The 7,997-nt window shown below is 41.0% G+C and overlaps 1 protein-coding gene across 1 annotated transcript in view; it reads right to left on the bottom strand.

The window, feature by feature from the left end:
- LOC102304224 (calcium-dependent secretion activator 2) overlaps window positions 1–7,997 on the bottom strand; it is a gene marked incomplete at its 3' end in the record, with an annotated part of 124,457 nt that overhangs the window by 96,207 nt on the left and 20,253 nt on the right.

Genomic DNA, 7,997 nt, shown 5'->3' with positions numbered 1-7,997 from the left:
CATCAAAATAAACTATTTCCAGCAGTGCAATTATGAGTCCTAAGCATCCCAGAAACTATTCAGAAAGTCATAAAGTCAAACATAACTTTTAAAAACACCAGTATAGGCTCATGAGGCCTGATAGTAAAAAAACTACATTTCCGCGAAAATGACGTCACTTCCGGTTTCGGGCAGGAAATGGCGGACATGCGATAGTTCGCGCTGACGTCTGTTTCAATGTGGAAGTGTTACGAACAGCTGATCGGATCGGCAAAGCGTGTTTCTGGAATATTATGTTTTTGTTCCTGCAAGCGCTTTTTATGCAGTTTTTGCAAAGCTTTATGTGGAAGGAAACCGTGACCTAGGACAAGCTGATGGCATAAGATGTAAGTACAACTCCTCCGGTTTCATATGCAAAAAAAATTATTGCGCTAGCTTACGTGGTTGCAGAGCTACCGGGATTTAAAAATAGTTACGTAAAACAGAGCGTGCCCGCTCCGACCGGCTCTAAAGGGTTAATATGAGGTGGTGGCGGTATGAATGAAAAACAAAACAAATATAAGCTTAAAGTCACTGTTAAAGTGCTAGCAAAAACCCACTTTGTGGGAGGTTTTCAAATTCTTCATTCTGTATTTTGTGGCAATTCAAACATAATTCCACCACGGATAAAAGTTGTGGTGACCGTTAAGCTACATACATGCAACACGTGTTGACTAGAATACATCAAGCAAACGCAAACAGAGAATGTGGCATCTCATTTGCAAGGGCACGTTGAATACAAAAATATAAAGAACAGTGATTTATAATAAACCTCTGGTAAAAAAGAAAGATTTTAATTGCTTGGACGTTGCTTGGATTAACAAGGTCTGTGTCAAGTATTGAGGAACCAGGACACACTGATGAGAAGTGGGCTACTGGAACAAGAAGGCATAAGTGGAAAAGGAATGAGAATAGGGAGCTACTGGAATGCTACACGAGTAATCCCTGCAGAAGGGGTTACACGAAAAGTATGTGGGACCTATGGATTCTTTGACATCAAATATGTAAACTAACGGTAAAATAACTAGTTTCTCAGTGTTCCAACATCAGCAAGATGGCCACAACTGATCATGTGCTTAGAGAATAGCTCAGGCAGCAGAAACCCAAGAAAGAAGAGGAGCATAAAGAGGAGCCATCATGGAAGGACAGGCTGCTTTACAGCATATACAACCGCCAAACAGAACAAGTGATACTGAGAAATCCTACCAACGGCTGGACAAAGCTAGACTGAAAGACAGCACAGAGGCACTAATCATGGCAACATCGGAACAAGATCTAAGCACAAGATCAATAGATAGAGACTAGATTCTACCACACCAGGCAAGGCCCTAGTGCAGGTTGTGCAGAGATGCCACTGAAATAATCTGGGACATAACAGCAAAGTGCAAGATGCTAGCAGGCAGGGCTTACATGGAATGCCATGACCAAGATACTGGCACAGTATACAGGACCATCTGTCCCAAGTATGGCCTGGAACTCCCAAGGTCAAAATGGGATATGTCCTCTAGGGTGGCTGATAATGACCGAGCTAAGATCCTGTGAGATTTCCAGATACAGATGGACAAGCTGGTGATGCCTAACCAAACTGACATAGTAGTGGTGGAGGAAGATAGTATAGCTACATCTATGACTATGACTAAGTGATTGCAACATCAGGAAGGATTAGAAGCTTAATAAGCCCCAAGGGCTGAGAGAGGAACTAGAGAAGATGCGGAGGGTGAAGGTAACAGTGGTTCCTGTGGAGATCGGGGTACTCGGGGCAGGCAGTGACCTCCAAACTGGGCAAGTAGCTACAGCAGGTCACAGGAACAACATCTGAGATCTCTATCCAGAAGAGCACAGTCCTAGGAACAGCAAAGATACTGTGTAGGACCCATAAGTTACCAGACCTCTGGTAGAGAACCAGATAAAATAGTCGGATGGCTCTGGGTTGATGAGGAATCCTAATGTTCAAACCATAAAAACATAAATCAATATATCTGATACTTATTCTGGATACTGTTACGTTGGTCTCCAAAAACAATGTGAGGAATCATTTTCTGTGTAATGCAAGACGGGGGGAGACTCGTCATGGCAGATCCAGTTACTGAGAGAATAACCGAGCTATCAGTAATTCAACAAGACTATAGCTGACCAAAAGCTGACAACTGTCAGAATGCCCATTTTGCACACTGGAGAAATTAAAACAACTAGAGGAATATATTCAGTTTTCTTCACTCACCACAAAATGGATTTGAATGCCACTCCAAACACCTCAAAACCATGTAGAGGTACGATTGTTTCATCCACAGACACCAACAATCTATAGTGTACTGTCTAAACAAAAAGCCTGGCCCACTAATAACAATTCATGATAATATCAAAGAAAACTCAAACAGTCCAACAACTCCCGTTAAACCCTCATTAAAGCACTCAGCAAATGGAGTTTGTCATGACCAGAGATGGGCAATAACGCGTTACTGTAATCAGATTACTTTTTTCAGTAACCAGTAAAGTCAGGGATTACTATTGCAAAAAAAAAAATTTGATTGTGTTTATGTTATTATAGCCAGCTGTAGAGGTCAGTGTTAAAATATCTCTATCTCTTAAAGGTGCAATGTGTGGTGACTAATACCACACTTTCACCAAAGTTCATTTTCAACCTTTTCTTTTCGTTATTAGGAAACAGCACTTCTGCAAAAGGCTTCTACCAGGAATTTTTCTTATTCTTCTGATACTAAAAATGGATACAACATAAAAAGCAAGTACACAAAAAGGTAATTGACTAAGATTAGTTTAAAAAAAATGCAGAAGAAAGAGTGGGGGCATTTTTCTGTATCCCAGTTCTTCTAGCCCTTTACTCCTCTGTTGAAAGAGTGAAAGGAAATGCATGAATGAACTTTTAAAACACACATGTGCACACACAACAAGAACTATTTACATCCAAGCTGAGGGAGTGCCATCAAGGAAGGTCCTGTGTTGTGTATAAACAGTTTAATTAACAGATATATTTTATTATCATAATTGTCATTGTAATGAGACACTCACAAACAAAATCGTGGTTTAGCAACTCAGTAATGCAGCCTGCTTATGGGAAAGCAACAGGAATCAAATTTTTTTTTTTGCAATAGTAATCCCTGACTTTACTGGTTACTGAAAAAAGTAATCTGATTACAGTAACGCGTTATTGCCCATCTCTGGTCATGACAAACTCCATTTGCTGAGTGCTTTAATGAGGGTTTAACGGGAGTTGTTGGACTGTTTGAGTTTTCTTTGATATTATCATGAATTGTTATTAGTGGGCCAGGCTTTTTGTCTTGATATATAGATTGTTATTAGTGGGCCAGGCTTTTTGTTTAGACAGTACACTATAGATTGTTGGTGTCTGTGGATGAAACAATCGTACCTCTACATGGTTTTGAGGTGTTTGGAGTGGCATTCAAATCCATTTTGTGGTGAGTGAAGAAAACTGAATATATTCCTCTAGTTGTTTTAATTTCTCCAGTGTGCAAAATGGGCATTCTGACAGTTGTCAGCTTTTGGTCAGCTATAGTCTTGTTGAATTACTGATAGCTCGGTTATTCTCTCAGTAACTGGATCTGCCATGACGAGTCTCCCCCCGTCTTGCATTACACAGAAAATGATTCCTCACATTGTTTTTGGAGACCAACGTAACAGTATCCAGAATAAGTATCAGATATATTGATTTATGTTTTTATGGTTTGAACATTAGGATTCCTCATCAACCCAGAGCCATCCGACTATTTTATCTGGTTCTCTACCAGAGGTCTGGTAACTTATGGGTCCTACACAGTATCTTTGCTGTTCCTAGGACTGTGCTCTTCTGGATAGAGATCTCAGATGTTGTTCCTGTGACCTGCTGTAGCTACTTGCCCAGTTTGGAGGTCACTGCCTGCCCCGAGTACCCCGATCTCCACAGGAACCACTGTTACCTTCACCCTCCGCATCTTCTCTAGTTCCTCTCTCAGCCCTTGGGGCTTATTAAGCTTCTAATCCTTCCTGATGTTGCAATCACTTAGTCATAGTCATAGATGTAGCTATACTATCTTCCTCCACCACTACTATGTCAGTTTGGTTAGGCATCACCAGCTTGTCCATCTGTATCTGGAAATCTCACAGGATCTTAGCTCGGTCATTATCAGCCACCCTAGAGGACATATCCCATTTTGACCTTGGGAGTTCCAGGCCATACTTGGGACAGATGGTCCTGTATACTGTGCCAGTATCTTGGTCATGGCATTCCATGTAAGCCCTGCCTGCTAGCATCTTGCACTTTGCTGTTATGTCCCAGATTATTTCAGTGGCATCTCTGCACAACCTGCACTAGGGCCTTGCCTGGTGTGGTAGAATCTAGTCTCTATCTATTGATCTTGTGCTTAGATCTTGTTCCGATGTTGCCATGATTAGTGCCTCTGTGCTGTCTTTCAGTCTAGCTTTGTCCAGCCGTTGGTAGGATTTCTCAGTATCACTTGTTCTGTTTGGCGGTTGTATATGCTGTAAAGCAGCCTGTCCTTCCATGATGGCTCCTCTTTATGCTCCTCTTCTTTCTTGGGTTTCTGCTGCCTGAGCTATTCTCTAAGCACATGATCAGTTGTGGCCATCTTGCTGATGTTGGAACACTGAGAAACTAGTTATTTTACCGTTAGTTTACATATTTGATGTCAAAGAATCCATAGGTCCCACATACTTTTCGTGTAACCCCTTCTGCAGGGATTACTCGTGTAGCATTCCAGTAGCTCCCTATTCTCATTCCTTTTCCACTTATGCCTTCTTGTTCCAGTAGCCCACTTCTCATCAGTGTGTCCTGGTTCCTCAATACTTGACACAGACCTTGTTAATCCAAGCAACGTCCAAGCAATTAAAATCTTTCTTTTTTACCAGAGGTTTATTATAAATCACTGTTCTTTATATTTTTGTATTCAACGTGCCCTTGCAAATGAGATGCCACATTCTCTGTTTGCGTTTGCTTGATGTATTCTAGTCAACACGTGTTGCATGTATGTAGCTTAACGGTCACCACAACTTTTATCCGTGGTGGAATTATGTTTGAATTGCCACAAAATACAGAATGAAGAATTTGAAAACCTCCCACAAAGTGGGTTTTTGCTAGCACTTTAACAGTGACTTTAAGCTTATATTTGTTTTGTTTTTCATTCATACCGCCACCACCTCATATTAACCCTTTAGAGCCGGTCGGAGCGGCACGCTCTGTTTTGCTAACTATTTTTAAATCCCGGTAGCACTGCAACCACGTAAGCTAGCGCAATAATTTTTTTTGCATATGAAACCGGAGGAGTTGTACTTACATCTTATGCCATCAGCTTGTCCTAGGTCACAGTTTCCTTCCACATATAGCTTTGCAAAAACTGCATAAAAAGCGCTTGCAGGAACAAAAACATAATATTCCAGAAACACGCTTTGCCGATCCGATCAGCTGTTCATAACACTTCCTACGTTGGAATAGACGTCAGCGCGAACTTTTGCATGTCCGCCATTACCTGCCCGAAACCGGAAGTGACGTCATTTTCGCGGAAATGTAGTCTTTTTTACCATCAGGGCCTCAGGGCCTATACTGGTCTTTTTAAAAGTTATCTTTGACTTTATGACTTTCTGTGTCGTTTCTGGGATGCTTAGGACTCATATTGCACTGCTGGAAATAGTTTATTTTGATGCATATGCTGCTTTTTTGCAAATTTGCAGTATAATATTTATTTTCGTTTTTCCTGCAGTGTATAAAAATTGGTGTATTTCAAAAATAAAACTATGAAGACACTCAAAATAAATTTCCTGTGGTGGGAAACTATTTTGTGCAACTTTTTTGTATTTACAGTTTTGAGGGATAAGCCTCTTAAATTTCTCTAACTAGAAATATATGTTAAAAAAGCAAAAACGATTTTCAATTTTTTTGTAGTTTATTGCACTTTTTTGCAATTTATGTAATTACTATGCACTTAATGAATACATATTATTAAAATCTGGGCTATAATTGTTGTATTGATGTATAGCAACTTGAAATGCTCCCAAAAATGGCACCACACCATGTAAAAATATAATATAAGCTCTGGCGGACTTGGTTCTATGGTAGGTCTTAAAGGGTTAAACCCTCACTTCATAATAATTATGCCCTTCTCTGCCACCACTCTGTTCTTCATTTTTGTCTTTCTTAGGTCAATAAGCAGCAGCTACAGGCAGTAAAGGAGCGTTTTCTTGCTTTCCTCAATGTAGAAACTCAAATTGTGGCTGATGAAGCTTTCTGCAATGCTGTGAGAAGCTACTATGAGGTAAAGTGATTGAGTGAGTTTTGTAAAACATTTTTCACAGAAACAAATGTGATTTTAGCTTTACAATTCTATGACAGGATAGGGACTCTCTTCAGGCATTGCCTTAATTCCTGTTATGTTGTTTCTGACCCACAAACCGTCTGACAGAAAGGTGGAACCAACCTGACGATATACTCTTATAGTTACTTGACTGTGTCCTTCTTATTTGTTTTCAACAGAGGTGGTGAATTTACCCAGTTTGTCAATATTAATGCTGACATGAAACAACTAGAACTATCTTTATTCTTTGTAAAGCTGACTGAGGCTAGTATGAAACAAAAGATAACTTTTCATGCTTATAAATTGCCTTGAATGCTGTAGCAACATATATAAGTATAAGTAAATCCTATTTTTCATTTCTACTGAGTTATTGTTATTGATGATGCACTACTTAATTTGAAAAGTGAATCTTTTTAAACAAGGTACTAGCAGCAGCATTATATCCAGCTTTAGTGGCAATAGCGTTCTTGCTGGGAGCTTCTACTGTTTCAAGCTGACAGGCCTATTGTCTCATTTATTAAGATGTTTCCTTCAAAATGCTGTCAGAGTAAAACTGAAAGAAATCAACAAACATATCCTGCTCAGACACTCATTTACATAGGTTGCCATATAAACAATGGAGACACACTGCAAACAACAATGTAAAAAACAACAAGTCCTACTGTATAAATGCTGCATTAAACATGAAAGTTTTATACAATGTCACAAAACTAGGCAGCTGGGCAACTTTCCTAAGCACAATAATAATGCATCTCTGCAATGCTAATTGATGCATCCTTCTTCAAATGTGGCCAAAAAAATGACGCAAAACTCAGTCATATGTCTTCCGCACACCCAAGTGCCCTGACCTATCATGAGCTAGGTTCAACACCTGACCACGATACTTTGATGGATTTACTACCTGGAACACTGGATCGCCCCCAAAGTCCTCCCCATGGGGCACCCACTTCCTCACCAGAACACCATCCTGCAAAAAATAGCCAGCCACACTTTTCACCTCCAGAGCTGACAACACAGACTCCAACTGCCGTTCCAAGGATGGGTCAGCCCTCTGCACACTCATCAACTCACTGCGGGGCACATCCAGAGGCGAAGCTGGCAAAGTCAGTAAAACAGGTTCATCCTTAACAGCGGCTTCTGTACACTCACCTTTACTTATTGCCCGTGTAACAGCACAGGCCGGGTAAGAGAAGTGACGACTGCCGGCACTATCCAACCGATCTAACCTGGAAGGCGAATCCGTAACTACTAGTGCTGATGACACCTTTCCCCACACCCGACCTCCGGCCAAATCATTACCTAGAATGATATCCACCCCTTCCACCGGCAATGCAGGCCTAACCCCCACTAAAACCTCACCATGTACCAATTCGCCCTCAGTGTTCAACCTATGCACCGGAACCGGAACCACCATTATCCCCATTCCTCGCATAAGGATCTTATCCCCAGTAGCTGTCTCATCTGAAAGTGGGAGAATGGACCCCACAGCATAAGAGTTGACAGCGCCAGTGTCTCTCAAGATCCTAACTGAGACTTTCGTGTGCCCCCCAGGCAGGGTAACAAACCCACCCCAGACAGGCATCAAAGACTTCCTAGGCCCGTCAAACATGTCACATTCCATGTACTCACCATACCCCCTGTCCAAACCCAATATATACT

Source organism: Haplochromis burtoni, unplaced genomic scaffold (genome assembly GCF_018398535.1).
Source record: "Haplochromis burtoni strain Fernald_Lab_line unplaced genomic scaffold, NCSU_Asbu1 Contig_320, whole genome shotgun sequence".
In the NCBI taxonomy this organism is placed as follows: Eukaryota; Metazoa; Chordata; class Actinopteri; order Cichliformes; family Cichlidae; genus Haplochromis; species Haplochromis burtoni.
Note: the sequence above shows the minus strand (reverse complement) of the source record. Positions and strands in the feature narration are given on the sequence as shown.